A 20,460-nucleotide genomic window follows, 5' to 3' on the forward strand; every position below is an offset into this window, starting at 1 on the left:
AGAACCTCCCCCTCCTCCTTCCCGTCTCCAGACTCAGACCATGCTGCAGGATCGGAGACCCCTCCCCGGGGTTGGGGATGGACAGCCCAGTGATTGGAGATGTCACCACTCTCTCCCCATGTGGAGCTGGTGATTAAATCACCCCCGATATCAGGCAGCTACCCACACACCCCGGGGTCAGCACGTGGATTACCCTGGTCCTGAGGCCTGCTCCAGACGCCTCCCTGTCACACTGGAAGCCAGGGTTGTCAATCAGGCTGACTAGAAGTGAGGAACCTGTCAATGATAAAAGAGAAAGTCTGAGGAGTTAAAACTCTGAAACTCCAATTCCCATCTATGTGATTCACCCCTGTTAAAATCCAGGCATCAGCATTGGAATAAAAACAAAATACTGAAACTGCTGTAAATCTGTTAAAAATAGGAGAATGTTGAAAACACTCAGCAGGTCAGGCAGCATCTGTGGAGAGAGAAACAGAGTTAATGTTCCAGGCTGATAGGTTTACATCAGAACTGGGATATAATAGAGATTAATAGTTTTAAAGCAATGATAGGGCCAGTGAAAAGTATAGGGGGAGGAAAGAACAAAAGGGAAGGTCTGTGATCGGGTGGAGGACAGGAGTGATTCAATGAGAAAAGGGATGATGGTGCAAGGTGAATGGGACAAATGAAGAAACAGAGGATGGGTCCAGAGGAGGTGTAAATAATTACAGCAGAATAACAGAGGGAGAGGGGAACATAGACAATCTGGCAAAGAGGAGAAGGTTCCAGTGGCCCCAAAATGTGATGTAGAATGGTGGGTAGACCTCAGGGGTGTGGACTAGCCTGCCAGCTGTGTACCAACAGGGCATCCCCACCACAAGCAACAGTCCAGACCCCCTCCATTCTCAGTGACTCTGCGGTAGCCATCCATCATTACCAGCACTGGCCTTCCGAGAAAGTGGGAGCAATGGTTATAATTTGAAGTTTCTAATTTAAGTGTTGAGTCCAACGGGCAATAAAATGCCTAATTGAAAAAGACGGCTTTGTTCCTCATTGAGTTGCGGTGGAAGAGTGTAAGAGGTCAGAGTGGGTGTGGGATGCAGAATTAACGTGATAAGTGATTGGAAGCTCAGGTCAGGCCTGCAGACTGAACTGAGGAGTTCAGCAAAACAATCACCCAATTGTATTTACTCATCTCCCAATGTCCAGGAGACTCCATCATGGGCAGTGAATAGTGTTACTAAACTGTAAGAAGTACAAATAAATCGGTGTTTCACTCACTCCAGTTGAACAGTGACAGATACTCCAAGTAATACATGATCACTGGGGTCAGGTGTTCCACTCCGGTTCGTAACTGACACTCAGTACAATTCTACACTGACAGATACTCCCAATAATACATGGTTACTGGGGTCAGGTGTTCCACTCCGGTTCGTAACTGACACTCAGTATAATTCTACACTTACAGATACTCCCAGTTATACATGGTCACTGGGGTCAGGGGTTCCACTCCGGTTCGTAACTGACACTCAGTATAATTCTACACTGACAGATACTCCCAGTTATACATGATCACTGGGGTCAGGTGTTCCACTCCGGTTCGTAACTGACACTCAGTACAATTCTACACTGACAGATACTCCCAGTTATACATGATCACTGGGGTCAGGTGTTCCACTCCGGTTCGTAACTGACACTCAGTACAATTCTACACTGACAGATACTCCCAATAATACATGGTTACTGGGGTCAGGTGTTCCACTCCGGTTCGTAACTGACACTCAGTATAATTCTACACTTACAGATACTCCCAGTTATACATGGTCACTGGGGTCAGGTGTTCCACTCCGGTTCGTAACTGACACTCAGTACAATTCTACACTGACAGATACTCCCAATAATACATGGTTACTGGGGTCAGGTGTTCCACTCCGGTTCGTAACTGACACTCAGTACAATTCTACACTGACAGATACTCCCAATAATACATGGTTACTGGGGTCAGGTGTTCCACTCCGGTTCGTAACTGACACTCAGTATAATTCTACACTTACAGATACTCCCAGTTATACATGGTCACTGGGGTCAGGGGTTCCACTCCGGTTCGTAACTGACACTCAGTATAATTCTACACTGACAGATACTCCCAGTTATACATGATCACTGGGGTCAGGTGTTCCACTCCGGTTCGTAACTGACACTCAGTACAATTCTACACTGACAGATACTCCCAGTTATACATGATCACTGGGGTCAGGTGTTCCACTCCGGTTCGTAACTGACACTCAGTACAATTCTACACTGACAGATACTCCCAATAGTACATGGTTACTGGGGTCAGGTGTTCCACTCCGGTTCGTAACTGACACTCAGTATAATTCTACACTTACAGATACTCCCAGTTATACATGGTCACTGGGGTCAGGTGTTCCACTCCGGTTCGTAACTGACACTCAGTACAATTCTACACTGACAGATACTCCCAATAATACATGGTTACTGGGGTCAGGTGTTCCACTCCGGTTCGTAACTGACACTCAGTACAATTCTACACTGACAGATACTCCCAATAATACATGGTTACTGGGGTCAGGTGTTCCACTCCGGTTCGTAACTGATACTCAGTACAATTCTGCACTTACAGATACTCCCAGTTATACATGGTCACTGGGGTCAGGGGTTCCACTCCGGTTCGTGACTAACACTCAGTATAATTCTACAGTGACAGAAACTCCCAGTTATACATGCTCACTGGGATCAGGTGTTCAACTCCAGTCAGTGACTCACACTCAGTTTGATTTTACTGAAACTCAGTGTTGTCCAAAATATGATCCATGGGCCAGGATCCCGCCTGTCAAAGGCTTCCATCCGGCCTGCCGAAGGTTTCCATCCGGTCCGTGGATGCATTTCAGAGATGAGAAGTTCTTCGATTATCATCTTTTAGACCAGTTTTATAAAACCTCGTGCTGTCAGATTCACAGCTGACAGGTGCTCACCTCATGAGCAGCGATTTCATAGAAATCATAGAATCGTAGAAAGTTTAAGGCAGAGAAAGAGACCACTTGGCCCATCTTGTATGTGCTGGATGAAAAACGATCCACCTATTCTAATACCACCTTCCAGTATTTGGTCTGTAGCTCTGCAGGTTCTTTCACTTAAGTTGCATATCCAGACTGTTTTTGAATGCATTGAGGGTCTCTGCCTCAACTACCATTTCAGGCAGTGAATTCCAGACCCCCACTGCCTTCTGGGTTAAATGGTTTTCCTCATCTCCTCTCTAATTTTTCTTCCAGTCACTTTAAATCCTTGCCTCCTCATCACTGACCTCTCTGCTAAGGTGAATAGACCCTTCACCTCCACTCCATGCAGGCCCCTCAAAATTTTGTCCATTTCAATCAGATCTCCCCTCAGCCTTCTCTGTTCCAAGGAGAACAACCCCAGCCTATCCAATCTTTCCTCATAGCTGCATCTTTCCAGTCTGGGCAACATCTTCGTAAATCTCCTCTGTACCCTCTCCAGTGCAATTACATCCTTTCTGTAATGAGGTGACCAGAACTACACACAGTACTCAAATTGTGGCCTAACCAATGAATTATACAGTTCCAGCATAACCTCCCTGCTCTTGTATTCTATACCTCGGCTAATAAAGGAAAGGATTCCATATGCCTTCTTAATCACCTTATCGACCTGTCCTGCTACCTTCAGGGATCTGTGGACATTCACTCCAAGGTCCCTTACTTCTTCTTGACTTCTCAGTATTTTCCCATTAATCGTGTATTCCGTTGCATTGTTTGAGCTCCCCAAATGCATCACCAGGCATCTCTCCAAGTTGAATTCTATTTGCCACTTTTCTGCCCATCTGACTAGACCATCAATATCTTCCTGCAGCCTATATCCATCCTCCTCGCTATCTACCACACGGCCAAACTTCCTGTTGTCTGCAAAGCTCTTGATCATGTCCCCGACATTTATGCCCAAATCGTTGCTATACACCACAAAAAGCAGGGGACCCAATACCGAGCCCTGCTGAACGTTACTGGAAAAAGCCCTCCAGTTGTTAAAACGTCCATCAACTATTAGCCTTTGTTTCCTGCCATTGAGTCAATTTTGTATCCTCCTTGCTGCATTTCCCTGGATCCCATAGAATTTTATTTTTATTTTTTTAACCAGTCTGCCATGCGGGACCTTGTCAAAAGCCTTGCTAAAATCCATGTGGACCACATCAACTGCACTACCCTCATCTCTCGTCCTTGCTACTTCTTTTCAAAATTTTGTCAAGTTGGTCAAACATGATCTTCCCTTTACAAATTCATGTTGGCTATCCTTGATTAACATGTGTCTTTCTAAGTGACTGGTTATGCTGTCTCTCAGAATAGATTCCAATAATTTGCCCACTACTGAGGTTAGACTGACTGACCTGGAATTGTTTGGTCTATCCCTCGCTGCCTTTTTAAACAGAGGTACAATGTTAGCAATTCTCCAAACCTCCGGCACAACATCTGTATCCATTGAGGACAGGAAAAAGATGGAAGACCCTCTGTTATTTCATCTCTTGTTTCTTTTAACCGCAGAGGGTACATTTCATTTGGCCTTGTTGATTTTTCAGATTTCAAGGATGCAAATCCCATTAATACTTCCTTTCTCCCTATGTTTATCAAATCCAATACTTCACACTCCTTCTCCCTAACTACAACATCTGCATTGTCCCCATCCTTTGTGAAGATAGACGCAAAGTATTCATTAAGAACCATTTTAATATCTTCCGCCCCTATGCATAGGTTACCTTTGTGGTCGTTTATGGGTCCTACACTCTCCTTAGTTATCCTCATACTCTTAATGTATTGATCAAACCTCTTTGGGTTCACCTTGATTTCGCTTGCCAATATTCTTTCATGCCCTCTCTTTGCTTTCCTCATTTCCTTTTTGATTTCACCCCTTCACTTTCTATATTCCTCTCGGCTTTCTGTAGTATTGAGTTCTCAGTGTCGGATATAAGCTTTCCTTTTCTGCCTTACCTTACCCCTTATGCTCCTTGACATCCATAGGGCTCTAGGTGTGGCCGTCTCATCCTTTCTGTTTGTGGGAACATGTTTACTCTGAACTGCTTGGATCTCCCCTTTGAATGCTGCCCACTGTTCTGACACTAATTTACCTTCAAGTAGCTGTTTCCAGTCCACTTTCGCGAAATCACTCCTCAGTATAATAAAGTTGGCCTTGCCCCAAGTGATAACTCTAACTCCTCTTCTATCTCTGCCATCATTACGTTAAAACTGACTGAATTATGATCACTATCACCAAAATGCTCTCCCACTGCCACTCCTTCCACCTGCCCATCTTCATTTCCTAAAACTAAGTCTAAAACTGTGCCCTCTCTTGGAGAATTTGCTACATACTGGGCAAAACATTTCTCCTGAATGCACCTCAAGAATTCTGCTCCTTCAATTCCTTTCATACTAAAACTATCCCAGTTAATATTGGGGTAGTTAAAATCCCTACTATTACTGACCTATTGTTCTCGCATTTCTCAGAGATTTGCCAACATATCTGCTCTTCTATCTCCCTCTGACTGGGATTCTATAGTACACTCCCAGCAGTGTGATTACCCCTTATTAATTCCTTAGCTCAAACCACGTGGCCTCATTTGATGAACCTTCCTTCATATCACCCCTTCTCACAGCTGTAATAGTTTCCTTGACCAGAATTGCCACTTGCCCTCCTTTCTTATCCTCTCCCTATTGCATCTGAAAAACCTGGAACCAGGAACATTGAGCTGCCATTCCTGTCCCTCCTTAAGCCATGTTTCTGTAATAGCTATGATATCATACAACCACGTGTCTATCGGTGCCCTCTGCTCACCTGCTTTGTTTGCTGTACCCCTTGCATTGAAATAGATACCCTTGAGCACTGCCAAACACTTTTTTTGAAATTTTGTTCCAGTCTCATCCATTAATTTTCTGCCTTCCGTTTTCATTTCTGATTTTGTCCCAAATGACTCTACCGTCAGGTCCCCATTCCCCTGATGAACTAGGTGAAACCTTCCCCAACATCACCAGTAAAAAGTACCGCAAGGAACTCAGTTCCAGCTCTGTTCAGGTGCAACCCGTCCGGCTTGTATAGGTCCCATCCCCCCAGCGCCAGTCCCAATGTCCCAAGTACCTAAAGTCCTCCCTCTTGCACCATCTTTCCAGTCACGCATTCATCTGTCTTATCCTTCTATTTCTATACTCGCTTGTGTGTGGCGCTGGGAGTAATCCGGAGATGACTAATTTTGAGGTCCTGTTAGCTAATTTCTTATCTAGCTCCTTATATTCTGAATGCAGGATCATCTTGCTACCTATGTTGTTGGTTCCAATATAGTTTTTTGTTTTTTACGGGAATATGTGGTTTGCCTTTAAGGCTTGCAGAGGATCAGTATTGCTTTAAGAACCGGCCAGCCTCAGGAGTTATAGGAATGTGCATTCTCGTTACCATAGAAACAGCCACTAGGAGTGACTCTCATGAAATACATTTGTTACCAATCAGTTTTGAATTGGCTCTTAGTTGAAGACAGTTTGTTCTGACAGAAAAGAACAGACACAGAGGACAACGCTGTGATGACAGCACTTGTACAAAGAGCTCTCTACCATTTAAACTGAAGGAAGAGGATCTTAGTCTGTTTAATTATTATCTCACAAAATTCTGAAACATCAAGCCAAAACAGAGATCTCTGGTAACTTAAATTAAAGAAAGGGAAATTAGACTGCTACAATATTTTATCGCTATAAACTCTGAAGTCAGATTGATTCTGTTGAAAGTGTTTGCAAGTCGCTGATTGTTGAAATTCGCTGGAGAAGGAAAGCATCACCTGAAGTTAGACTATGGGCTGTTCGACTTTTTCCTCACATTGGATGATTGTGAGGACTTCAAGCAACATTCGGTGGGGACGTCAAGCAACATTGGGCTGTAAATTTTCAAGGACCCTAACTTTTTCTATTTTAAATGTTGTTTATATCTTCATAGTGTTTAAGAATTTAGTTCTTCTAATTAAAGAGTTAGTTTTTTGATTTAAAGACACCTGGTTTGGTTAGCCTCATTCGGGGGTTAATAGATGGTGCCATTTGGCTGTGTCTTTCTTTACTTTGGAAAGTTTTAAATAATATGTTCGGCGATCTGTGGAGTCACGAGATTGAATTATCAGTGCGTCTCTCCCACCACTATCAGAATCGTATATTTTGACAGGAGCAGTCGGTCATAACACTTATTGCAGTTCACCTTCCACCTTCAGGGTGCTCTGCAGCCGTTCGGTGTCATCCTTGACCCTGGCACAAGGGAGGCAACACACCATCATGGATTCAGGTCTGCGGCCACAGAAACGCCTGTCTGTTCCCATGACTATTGAATCACCTATCACTGTGGCTCTTCCAGTCTTCCCTGTACCCCACTGTGCAGCCGAGCCACCCGTGGTGCCATGGAAGTGGCTCTGGCTGCACTCCCAATGTGAAGCATCACTGTCCTCAGTATACAGAACTGAATACCTGTTGGAGAGTGAGAGGCACTCCGGGGTCTCCTGCACTACCTGCCTGATTATTTTTGACTACCTGTGGGTCACCCATTCCCTCTCTCCCCGCATACCCTTAAGCTGTGGGATGACCACATTTAAGAACGTGCGATCTATGTAGCCCTGATCCTCACAAGTGCACCACAGTGTTGCCAGCTGCTGCTCAATTCCAAAACCCAGAGTTCAACCTGCCACAATTGACAACATTTCCTGCACATATGGTTCTCCAGGATATGAAAAGCATCCTGGAGCTCCCACATAGCACAGGAGGTGCTCGAGGTTGAAGCACCCCTGCCATTCCTTTATTTATTAGTTGACCTTTTGCTACTGCTAAAAAAAAAACCTTACCAATACTACAACACCTTAGAATTATTAATAAAACCGTACTAGTACGGATAAATCCTACTAAAAAATCAATAAAGCTCACTAGGTAAAATAAACGTTACTCAAAAAAAAATACTCACCAGCTACTCACTTGTTCCTTCGTATTAATACTTAATTTGTACTCGATTTAAGTCTGCCAGTTGTTGAGACGTTATAACCCAGTTACTTACACACCCATCCGAACAGTGGTGTACAAACCCAGCTATTTACTGATACTCCCTAACAGCAGTTACTCACCAACCAACCACCTTGCAGCTTTCCTGTAATGTCACTGTTCACCTTGTTCTCAAACTCCGGTCCACTGCACTCTCGCTGCTATCCACACACTGAGTGAAATCTCCCTCTCTCTCTCCCTGGCTTTTCATACTCCGCTGTACTCTCGCTGCTACCCGCGCTGAGAGATCCCTCTCTCTCTCTGTCTCCCGGGCTCTTTACGCTCCACTCCGCTCTCACTGTTTCCCACTCTCTGACTGAACTTTCACTCTCTCTCCCTTCGCGTCTCTTTATGCTCCACTCTTACTGTTTCCTGCTCTCTGACTCCAGCGGGTTCTCACTTTTTTTTAAAGATCACTGGAAAGGCCCTAATATGTCTGAAGTTGGGAAATAACCGTTCCTGCTCCCAGAATCTGTCATCTGTGAAACTGACAGTGTGATTACTTTTAAAGCTAACCAACCACAAAGCTGTTCTTTTTGCTCTTGCTCCTTGCAATCGTCAGAGAGAAAGGGAGGGATAGAGTGATACGGAGGGGTGAGAGAGAGAGGGACAGAAAGAGAGGTGGCAGAAAGAGAGGAAGAGAGAAAGAGAGGGACAGAGAGAGAGGGGAGCAAAGAGAAAGGCGTGATTGAGAGAGGGTGGTGGACAAAGAGAGGGGATCAGAGAAAGAGAGAGGGTGACAGAGAGTGAAAGAGTCGGGACAGAGAGATTGGAAGGATAGAGAGAAAGAGAGAAGGGGAACAGAGAGAGGAAGAGGGACAAAGAGAAACTGAAGAGAGAGAGGAAGTGGACAGAGAGAGAGATTGGAGAGCCAGACAGAGAGGGGACGAGAGAAATTGAGGGGGGCGCAGAGAGAGAGGGAGAACAGACATAGAGAGAGAGAGAGTGGGGGGACAGAGGACGAGAGGGGCGGAGAGAGATAATGGATTGGGACGACAGAGAGGAGGGACTGAGGAAAGGGGAGAGAGAGAGAGAGAAGGACAGAGAGAAAGGGAGAGAGGGGGACATGGATAGAGACAGGTGGGACGCAGAAAGAGAGAGAGTGAGAAGAGGACGAGAGAGACAGGGGAAACAGAGAGGTGGAACAAAGAGAGAGAGTCAACAGAGTGAGGGTGTGAGAGAGAAGGGGCAGAAAGGGTGAGAGGAATAGAGAGAGAGGGGAGAACAGAGAAGAGGGAAACAGGGGGACAGAGAGAAAAAGAGGTGGACTGAGAGAGGGTGACACAGACAGTGAGGACAACACTTCCTCTCTCTCTTCTCTCTCTCTTTGTCCCTCTTTCTCTCTCTGTCTCCCTTCTCTCTTTCTCTCTATCCTTCCAATCTCTCTCTGTCCCGCCTCTTTCTCTCTCTGTCTCCCTCTCTCTTTCTCTGTTCCCCTCTCTCTTTGTCCACCACCCTCTCTCAATCACGGCTCTCTCTTTGCTGCCCTCTCTCTCTGTCCCTCTTTCTCTGTTCCTCTCTGTCTGCCCCCTCTCTTTCTGTCCCCCTCTCTCTCATCCCTCTCTATCATTCTATCTGACCCTTTCTCTCTGACGGTTGCAAAAAGCAACAGCGACAACTTGTGCAAGTGAAAACTGCCAGGTATCTTATTAAATCAGTGTGCAACATAGTGATGAGAGATTAATCAAGAAATTAATTTTTACATCAAAAATATCTTCGCAAAAATGCACATTTGTTGTTGTTTTGATGAATAGTAAATTAAATATTTAATGCAATTATCTTTCTGAAATTGTCTCACCGGACCCCTATGTGAGACAGAAATTGTAATTTGCCGCCCCCCCCCCGCCTCCGCCAAGGGGAAAATATTGGACAACCTGCTCTAACTGATACTTCCATGAACACCTTTGTTCAGAGAATTGCTGTCACTGAGGTGTAATTGAACATGACACGATACTCCATTGAATACAGGAACTTGAGAATTCAGAGAGCCTGTCAGTTACAAACTGATGCTTAATATCAGTTGAGTCAATGGAATAAAACTGCACAGATATTTCAGGATATTTGACATAAGCAAATGAGATCACTGATTGGGTGTCCATATAACAGTGACACTGGATCAGCATGTAACATTATCAGTCACACAGTAAAATCAGAGAGCAGCTCACACACAGATTTACATTGGTTATAGTCACTTACCAGGAACACCAATGACAGCGAGGATCAGGTAATATATTTTTCTGACACTGTTGAATGTTTCAATCATTTTCTGTGTGATGTCATGTGTCCCTTCGTGCTGCAGACAATCTCTCTGTATTAAACTCTGAGGTGATACATTCCCAGAGCCTATAATTTATATCCTATGGGATCTCCACCGGGATATTGAGGTTACCACATTGTTCAAACAGATTTTAAAATTGAACAAATAGATTACGACATCGGGTTTAGTCCGTGTTATGATAAAATATATTTATTTCTGAGATTGAATTGGAAAAGTCCAAAGACTGGACAATTATGATCAAATTCATTAACTAATGAAAATTATATTCCCAGCAATGAGGTTGGTCTTACAAACACCATCAATTCCATCTCTAGATCTCATGATGTTTCAGTGATGTCCTTCACAACAATGTAATCACTCAGGAACTAAAGTCCAAATGTGAGAGTGTCTCTCTCAGGACTGTTCTACTGCACTCTGGGATGTGACTGTCCTCTTTAACTGTGTCCATTCAGTAATTAAACTTCAAATGTGAGAGTGTCTCTCTCAGGACTGTTCTACTGCACTCTGGGATGTGACTGTCCTCTTTAACTGTGTCCATTCAGTAATTAAACTACAAATGTGAGAGTGTCTCTCTCAGGACTGTTCTACTGCACTCTGGGATGTGACTGTCCTCTTTAACTGTGTCCATTCAGTAATTAAACTCCAAATGTGAGAGTGTCTCTCTCAGGTCTGTTCTACTGCACTCTGGGTTGTGACTGTCCTCTTTAACTGTGGACATTCAGTAATTAAACTCCAAATGTGAGAGTGTCTCTCTCAGGACTGTTCTACTGCACTCTGGAATGTGACTGTCCTCTTTAACTGTGTTGATTCAGTAATTAAACTTCAAATGTGAGAGTGTCTCTCTCAGGACTGTCCAACTGCACTCTGGAATGTGACTGTCCTCTTTAACTGTGTCCATTCAGTAATTAAACTACAAATGTGAGAGTGTCTCTCTCAGGACTGTACTACTGCACTCTGGGATGTGACTGTCCTCTTTAACTGTGTCGATTCAGTAATTAAACTACAAATGTGAGAGTGTCTCTCTCAGGTCTGTTCTACTGCACTCTGGGATGTGACTGTCCTCTTTAACTGTGTCGATTCAGTAATTAAACTTCAAATGTGAGAGTGTCTCTCTCAGGACTGTCCTACTGCACTCTGGAATGTGACTGTCCTCTTTAACTGTGTCCATTCAGTAATTAAACTCCAAATGTGAGAGTGTCTCTCTCAGGACTGTACTACTGCACTCTGGGATGTGACTGTCCTCTTTAACTGTGTCCATTCAGTAATTAAACTTCAAATGTGAGAGTGTCTCTCTCAGGTCTGTTCTACTACACTCTGGGATGTGACTGTCCTCTTTAACTGTGTCGATTCAGCAATTAAACTCCAAATGTGAGAGTGTCTCTCTCAGGACTGTACTACTGCACTCTGGGATGTGACTGTCCTCTTTAACTGTGGACATTCAGTAATTAAACACAAAAAGTGAGAGTGTCTCTCTCAGGTCTGTTCTACTGCACTCTGGGATGTGACTGTCCTCTTTAACTGTGTCCATTCAGTAATTAAACTTCAAATGTGAGCGTGTCTCTCTCAGGTCTGTTCTACTGCACTCTGGGATGTGACTGTCCTCTTTAACTGTGGACATTCAGTAATTAAACTCCAAATGTGAGAGTGTCTCTCTCAGGACTGTTCCACTGCACTCTGGGATGTGACTGTCCTCTTTAACTGTGTCCATTCAGTAATTAAACTACAAATGTGAGAGTGTCTCTCTCAGGACTGTTCTACTGCACTCTGGAATGTGACTGTCCTCTTTAACTGTGTCGATTCAGTAATTAAACTTCAAATGTGAGAGTGTCTCTCTCAGGTCTGTTCTACTGCACTCTGGGATGTGACTGTCCTCTTTAACTGTGTCCATTCAGTAATTAAACTCCAAATGTGACAGTGTCTCTCTCAGGACTGTTCTACTGCACTCTGGAATGTGACTGTCCTCTTTAACTGTGTCCATTCAGTAATTAAACTACAAATGTGAGAGTGTCTCTCTCAGGTCTGTTCTACTGCACTCTGGGATGTGACTGTCCTCTTTAACTGTGTCGATTCAGTAATTAAACTTCAAATGTGAGAGTGTCTCTCTCAGGACTGTCCTACTGCACTCTGGAATGTGACTGTCCTCTTTAACTGTGTCCATTCAGTAATTAAACTCCAAATGTGAGAGTGTCTCTCTCAGGACTGTTCTACTGCACTCTGGGATGTGACTGTCCTCTTTAACTGTGAACATTCAGTAATTAAACTCCAAAAGTGAGAGTGTCTCTCTCAGGTCTGTTCCACTGCACTCTGGGATGTGACTGTCCTCTTTAACTGTGTCCATTCAGTAATTAAACTTCAAATGTGAGAGTGTCTCTCTCAGGACTGTTCCACTACACTCTGGGATGTGACTGTCCTCTTTAACTGTGTCCATTCAGCAATTAAACTCCAAATGTGAGAGTGTCTCTCTCAGGACTGTACTACTGCACTCTGGGATGTGACTGTCCTCTTTAACTGTGGACATTCAGTAATTAAACTCCAAAAGTGAGAGTGTCTCTCTCAGATCTGTTCTACTGCACTCTGGGATGTGACTGTCCTCTTTAACTGTGTCCATTAAGTAATTAAACTTCAAATGTGAGAGTGTCTCTCTCAGGTCTGTTCTACTGCACTCTGGGATGTGACTGTCCTCTTTAACTGTGTCCATTCAGTAATTAAACTACAAATGTGAGAGTGTCTCTCTCAGGACTGTTCTACTGCACTCTGGAATGTGACTGTCCTCTTTAACTGTGTCGATTCAGTAATTAAACTTCAAATGTGAGAGTGTCTCTCTCAGGACTGTTCTACTGCACTCTGGGATGTGACTGTCCTCTTTAACTGTGTCGATTCAGTAATTAAACTACAAATGTGAGAGTGTCTCTCTCAGGACTGTTCTACTGCACTCTGGAATGTGACTGTCCTCTTTAACTGTGGACATTCAGTAATTAAACTACAAATGTGAGAGTGTCTCTCTCAGGACTGTTCTACTACACTCTGGGATGTGACTGTCCTCTTTAACTGTGTCAGTTCAGTAATTAAACTCCAAATGTGAGAGTGTCTCTCTCAGGTCTGTTCTACTGCACTCTGGGATGTGACATTCCTCTTTAACTGTGTCGATTCAGTAATTAAACTTCAAATGTGAGAGTGTCTCTCTCAGGACTGTTCTACTGCACTCTGGAATGTGACTGTCCTCTTTAACTGTGGACATTCAGTAATTAAACTCCAAATGTGAGAGTGTCTCTCTCAGGTCTGTTCTACTGCACTCTGGGATGTGACATTCCTCTTTAACTGTGTCGATTCAGTAATTAAACTACAAATGTGAGAGTGTCTCTCTCAGGACTGTTCTACTGCACTCTGGGATGTGACTGTCCTCTTTAACTGTGTCAGTTCAGTAATTAAACTCCAAATGTGAGAGTGTCTCTCTCAGGTCTGTTCTACTGCACTCTGGGATGTGACTGTCCTCTTTAACTGTGTCGATTCAGTAATTAAACTTCAAATGTGAGAGTGTCTCTCTCAGGACTGTTCTACTGCACTCTGGAATGTGACTGTCCTCTTTAACTGTGTCCATTCAGTAATTAAACTCCAAATGTGAGAGTGTCTCTCTCAGGACTGTTCTACTGCACACTGGAATGTGACTGTCCTCTTTAACTGTGGACATTCAGTAATTAAACTCCAAGTGTGAGAGTGTCTCTCTCAGGACTGTTCTACTGCACTCTGGGATGTGACTGTCCACTTTAACTGTGGTCATTCAGTAATTAAACTCCAAATGCGACAGTGTCTCTCTCAGGACTGTTCTACTGCACTCTGGGATGTGACTGTCCTCTTTAACTGTGTCCATTCAATAATTAAACTCCAAATGTGTGAGTGTCTCTCTCAGGACTGTTCTACTGCACTCTGGGATGTGACAGTCCTCTTTAACTGTGTCCATTCAGTAATTGAACTCCAAATGTGAGAGTGTCTCTCTCAGGTCTGTTCTACTGCACTCTGGTATGGGACTGTCCTCTTTAATTGTGGACATTCAGTAATTAAACTCCAAATGTGAGAGTGTCTCTCTCAGGACTGTTCTACTGCACTCTGGGATGTGACTGTCCTCTTTAACTGTGTCCATTCAGTAATTAAACTACAAATGTGAGAGTGTCTCTCTCAGGTCTGTTCTACTGCACTCTGGGATGTGACTGTCCTCTTTAACTGTGTCGATTCAGTAATTAAACTTCAAATGTGAGAGTGTCTCTCTCAGGACTGTTCTACTGCACTCTGGGATGTGACTGTCCTCTTTAACTGTGGTCATTCAGTAATTAAACTCCAAATGTGAGAGTGTCTCTCTCAGGACTGTTCTACTGCACTCTGGGATGTGACTGTCCTCTTTAACTGTGTCCATTCATTAATTAAACTGCAAATGTGAGAGTGTCTCTCTCAGGACTGTTCTACTGCACTCTGGGATGTGACTGTCCTCTTTAACTGTGTCCATTCATTAATTAAACTGCAAATGTGGGAGTCTCTCTCTCAGGACTGTTCTACTGCACTCTGGGATGTGACTGTCCTCTTTAACTGTGTCCATTCAGTAATTAAACTTCAAATGTGGGAGTGTCTCTCTCAGGACTGTTCTACTGCACTCTGGGATGTGACTGTCCTCTTTAACTGTGTCCATTCATTAATTAAACTGCAAATGTGGGAGTCTCTCTCTCAGGACTGTTCTACTGCACTCTGGGATGTGACTGTCCTCTTTAACTGTGTCCATTCAGTAATTAAACTCCAAATGTGAGAGTGTCTCTCTCTCAGGACTGTTCTACTGCACTCTGGGATGTGACTGTCCTCTTTAACTGTGTCCATTCAGTAATTAAACTCCAAATGTGAGAGTGTCTCTCTCAGGTCTGTTCTACTGCACTCTGGGATGTGACTGTCCTCTTTAACTGTGTCCATTCAGTAATTAAACTCCAAATGTGAGAGTGTCTCTCTCTCAGGACTGTTCTACTGCACTCTGGGATGTGACTGTCCTCTTTAACTGTGTCGATTCAGTAATTAAACTTCAAATGTGACAGTGTCTCTCTCAGGTCTGTTCTACTGCACTCTGGGATGTGACTGTCCTCTTTAACTGTGTCCATTCAGTAATTAAACTCCAAATGTGAGAGTGTCTCTCTCAGGTCTGTTCTACTGCACTCTGGGATATTGCAGTATCTGGATATCAAAGCGATAATGTTGAGAGAATGTCTAGATTACAACCTACTCTGATGATGTAAGAGATCAAGTGGAGAGACTCGAGAACAGCTATAGTGTGTGTTTTGAAGGAAACACAAGGGAGAGTGTGCACATAATTACTATGAAATACAGTCTAATGTTTAAATATGTCAGTCGACGAACCTCTCTGGCTCGACCAGGGCTGTTCAACCTTTTCACATTGGGTGGGGGGAGGGCACATTCCAATTTTTGGCTTTCATAGGGGGCTGGTGAGACAATTTCAGAATGATAAAGACCTTAACAATTTATCTTACTGTTATTCAAAATAATAACAAATGTTCATTTTTGTGAAGACAACTGAACTGGGAAGATTAATTTATTGGTTTACTTTCTCATCACTATATTGGACATTGATACCTCAGATACCTGGCATTTTTTGTTTTGCCTGCACAAGTAGTCAATGTTCGCCCGCTCACTTGTTGTAGTGATGTAGAATATTCCGGACAGATGCTTCTTTGTCAGGAGTGATCTTGATTGCACTCCATCCCTCCCTCTCTCACTCTTGTTCTCTCCCTCTCTGTGTCGTTCTTGCTCTCTGTGTCTCATCACCTCTCTGACCCTTTCTTTCTCTCTCTTACCCCCCCCTCTCTCCGCCCCTTTCTTTCTCTCTTTTTCTTCTTCTCAATCTCTGTCTCTAGTTCTTTCTCTCTCTGTGCCCCCATCTCTCTTTCTGCCCCCTCTGTCTGCCCTCTCTCTCTCTCTCTCTCTGTCCCCCCACTCTTTTTTCTCTCTGTCCCCATCTCTCTCTGTCCACCCTCTCGCTGTGTTGCCACTCTATCTCTTTATGCCCCCTCTATCTGCCCCTCTCTCTCTCTCTCTCTCTCTCTCTGTCCCCATACTCTTTCACGTTCTGTCCCCCTCTCATTCTTTCCTCCTCTCTCACTCTCTGGCCATCTATTACTGTTTCACTGTCCCTCTCTCTCTCTCTCTCTCTCTCTCTCTGTGCCCATACTCTTTCATGTTCTGTCCCCCTCTCACTCTTTCCTCCTCTCTCACTCTCTGGCCTTCTATTACTGTTTCACTGTCCCCCTTTCTCTCTCTCTCTCTCTGTGCCCATTCTCTTTCATGTTCTGTCCCCCTCTCACTCTTTCCTCCTCTCTCACTCTCTGGCCATCTATTACTGTTTCACTGTCTCTCTCTTTCTCTCTCTCTGTGCCCATACTCTTTCATGTTCTGTCCCCTTCTCACTCTTTCCTCCTCTCTCACTCTCTGGCCATCTATTACTGTTTCACTGTCTCTCTCTTTCTCTCTCTCTGTGCCCATTCTCTCTCACTCTCTGGCCATCTCTCACTCTTTCCTCCTCTCTCACTCTCTGGCCATCTATTACTGTTTCACTGTCCCTCTCTCTCTCTCTCTCTCTCTCTCTCTCTCTCTCTGTGCCCATACTCTTTCATGTTCTGTCCCCCTCTCACTCTTTCCTCCTCTCTCACTCTCTGGCCTTCTATTACTGTTTCACTGTCCCCCTTTCTCTCTCTCTCTCTCTGTGCCCATTCTCTTTCACGTTCTGTCCCCCTCTCACTCTTTCCTCCTCTCTCACTCTCTGGCCATCTATTACTGTTTCACTGTCCCTCTCTTTCTCTCTCTCTGTGCCCATACTCTTTCACGTTCTGTCCCCTTCTCACTCTTTCCTCCTCTCTGACTCTCTGGCCTTCTATTACTGTTTCACTGTCCCCCTTTCTCTCTCTCTCTCTCTCTGTTCACCCCTCTCTCTGTGCTCTCTCTCACTCTGCCCCCATTTCTCTGTCTCTCTGCCCCCTCTCTTTCTCTCTCACACTCTCTGTCCACCTCTCTCTCTCTGTCCCATTCACTCTGTCATTCCCCTCTCTCTGTCCCTCTGACTGACCCATTTCTCTCTCTCTGTGTCCCCTCACCCTACCTCTCTCTCTCTCTCTCTATGGCCCCCACCCCCCGGGGGATGTTTTTCTAAAAAAGAGTCAGAACCCACTGGGAAATCCCAAATCTGTCAGAAATTGGGAAGTTACTGTTCACAATGTCAGCAACTGTCAGCTGTGAAACTCAGCTCGAATTTTTAAATAACTGGACTGGAAGAAGAAGCCAATCATCTGTGAAATTACCATTCACAGACCCCTGGAGAGGTTGATGAGTGATGGTACTGGAAAAAATGATAAGATTTTGTGGCCTCGCCAGGGGAAATCGGCTGGGCACGGACGAGGCAAGGGTTTCGGTTGGAAGGGGGGAGGACTTGATTTCAGTGGGGGTGGTTGGGGCTTCGGGGGTGGGGTGGTCCTCCGTGGGTCATGGGGTGCCGAATTAGGAGGTATTTTCCCCTGCATGCAAGGAGGCGATGGCTTTCTGGGGGCCTTTGTTGCCAACCAGCTGCTTGTAAAATACCAGCGGCAGCGGGAGGAGTTTCTTAAGTGGCAGTTACCTGGCCAATTAAAAGCCTTGATTGGCCTGGGGCGAGTGGGCTATCTCCTGCCACCACCACATTTCGTAATATTGCAGCAGGGGTAAGAAAGCATCAGGAATGGCTCCCCCCATTTTACACCAGCCCGCTTCTGCGAGGGTCAGAACACTCTGGCCTCTTTCTCTCACTGCTTGTTGTAGTATTTTGAATTTGTAATTGTATTGTGCATTGTGTACTGTATGGGCTGCTGTAGAACATATGTGCGAGCAAAGAGAAAGTGAAACTAAGACAGAATAAAGGGAAGCCTTTATGTTCAGCTGCTGCAGTCTTTGTCTCTCTGACCTTGCTCATATCCTTTACCAAATCTGGTGAAACCTCACCCAAGTCCGCAGGCCACGTGATAAACAGAAAAAGGATGAAAAGACGGAAACAATGCTTTCAGGTATGAAAGTTTTGGAAGCTTTTCTCTACTTTTACAGACAGCATTTTAACTTAGAGACTGTTAGAATGACACACAGGAAGCTTGTACAGTTTATACTCACACACTGATCTCTCCAAAATAACCATCCAGTCCAATAGAAATATGTAATCTTGGATCATTGAAGAGAAGTTTGCTTTGGAAGGAATGTGAACCCATATCCTTTATGACTGAATTTCCGTTCAGTATGGTGCAGTTTATACCCAATCTGTTACGTTTTGATCTGCACTCACAGCTATCATCCATATTCTCACGTTGGCAGAAGTGGCGAAGATGGTTCAAAGGTGCAACGGCAGGTTTCACAATCACAGACAACATAAGGAAAAGGGCCTTACTTCTACACTATGGAGGTGAAGAATTCGCAGGTATCTTTGAGATACTTACGCGTGAGCAGATTGACTACAACTCCGCAAAAATGCAATAAACATCTACATCACGCCCTAGAAAAACGTCGTATACAAAACCATTGTCTTCCGACACATTAAGCAAGAAGTAAACGAGACAATTGGGCAATAGTGCATGTGATTGAGCTAAATAGCAACTAAATGTGACTTCAGTGATGCTGAACATCTTGAATGGGAAATAAAAACACAAATAATCAAAGGCTGTCTTCCCAGTCAACTACACTGAAAAGCACTCGAAAAAGACAGGAAGCTTTCAGAGCTGCTAGAGTTAGCAAGAACACTGTCGCTTTCAGAGCCCAGAGCTACTGAAGTTGAGGCTAACAGTAACTACTGTTATCTGCTTGGTTCTGTATTCTGCCGCTGTATAGAGTCTAGCCGGAGAGGTTCTTAGACTGTAGCATTTAAACTTTAATATTTATTTTATAATAACTATCTACACTCCTCACTAACCTGTCTGTCTCCTTCAAAAGCCACGTTGGAACTGTTCCCGAGTCTCTCCCACATGATCTCTTGTCTGATTATGGTGGGAGGTATTCTTTATATGCTCTCAAGATGAACACTTTGACACGCTTCTCCTACATCTCCTCCCAAGTCTTTACCCCAATATATATTTACATACATTCATTTTTTTGATTTACGTACTACCCCATCTCCCACCAAGTCTCTGACTTTATAGATGCAACCTATCAGGAAACTTCACAACTCTCCCTGATCTTGTTGTGGTCAGATCTGGGAGATTGGTAGTCTTTCTCTGATCCTTTGTTTCTTGAATTCGACAGTCTTCATTGAGGTCTGTAGTATTTGGTGCTTTTTGAATTTTCAGTTCACCTTCTGAGTTATCTAAATGTTTGACCGATTGACATCTTTGAAGTAAAGGAATAAGTTTCCTTCAATTTATCCGTATAGAACTTTTTGAGGTTCATAGTAGGCAAGATCACTGTTGATTCTTGCCTTTCTGGAGAATTATCCCTTCTCTATTTTGGTCTCATACCCAAACGTTTTGCCCTTCTAACAACTTTGGTAGGTTTCTTGTACGGTATCTTCTGTTATAATTCCGGCTCTGTTTGTTTTGATACGACTTTTCGTTGTCTTGACATTCTGACAATCCTTGCACAGTGGCGCAGTGGTTAGCATCGCAGCCCAACAGCTCCAGCAACCCTGGTTCGATTCTGGGTACTGCCTGTGTGCAGTTTGCAAGTTCTCTCTGTGAACCGCGTGGGCTTTCGCCGGGTGCTCTGGTTTCCTCCCGCCGCCAAAGACTTGCAGGTTGATAGGTAAATTGGCCATTGTAAGTTGCTCCTAGCATAGATAGGTGGTAGGGGAATATAGGGTTTGTGGGAGGAATCTGGGATTAGTGTAGGGTTAGTATAAATGGGTGGTTGATGGTTGGCATAGGCTAGGTGGGCCGAAGGGCCTGTTTCAGTGCTTTATCAAAAAATAAAAATAATCCCGAAAGTAATCTCTCGGGTAGAATTGGATGTTGTGTTATAAGTTTTCTTCTCATTTTGAGTTCTGATGGCGCTAATCCGCATAATAATGTAGTAGTTCTGTATGTCAGAAGTGCTAATTGGAAATCTTGTTTTTTCTTCACCATAGCTTTAATGGTTCTGACT

The sequence above is a fragment of the Heterodontus francisci genome, chromosome 28 (genome assembly GCF_036365525.1).
Source record: "Heterodontus francisci isolate sHetFra1 chromosome 28, sHetFra1.hap1, whole genome shotgun sequence".
NCBI lineage: Eukaryota > Metazoa > Chordata > Chondrichthyes > Heterodontiformes > Heterodontidae > Heterodontus > Heterodontus francisci.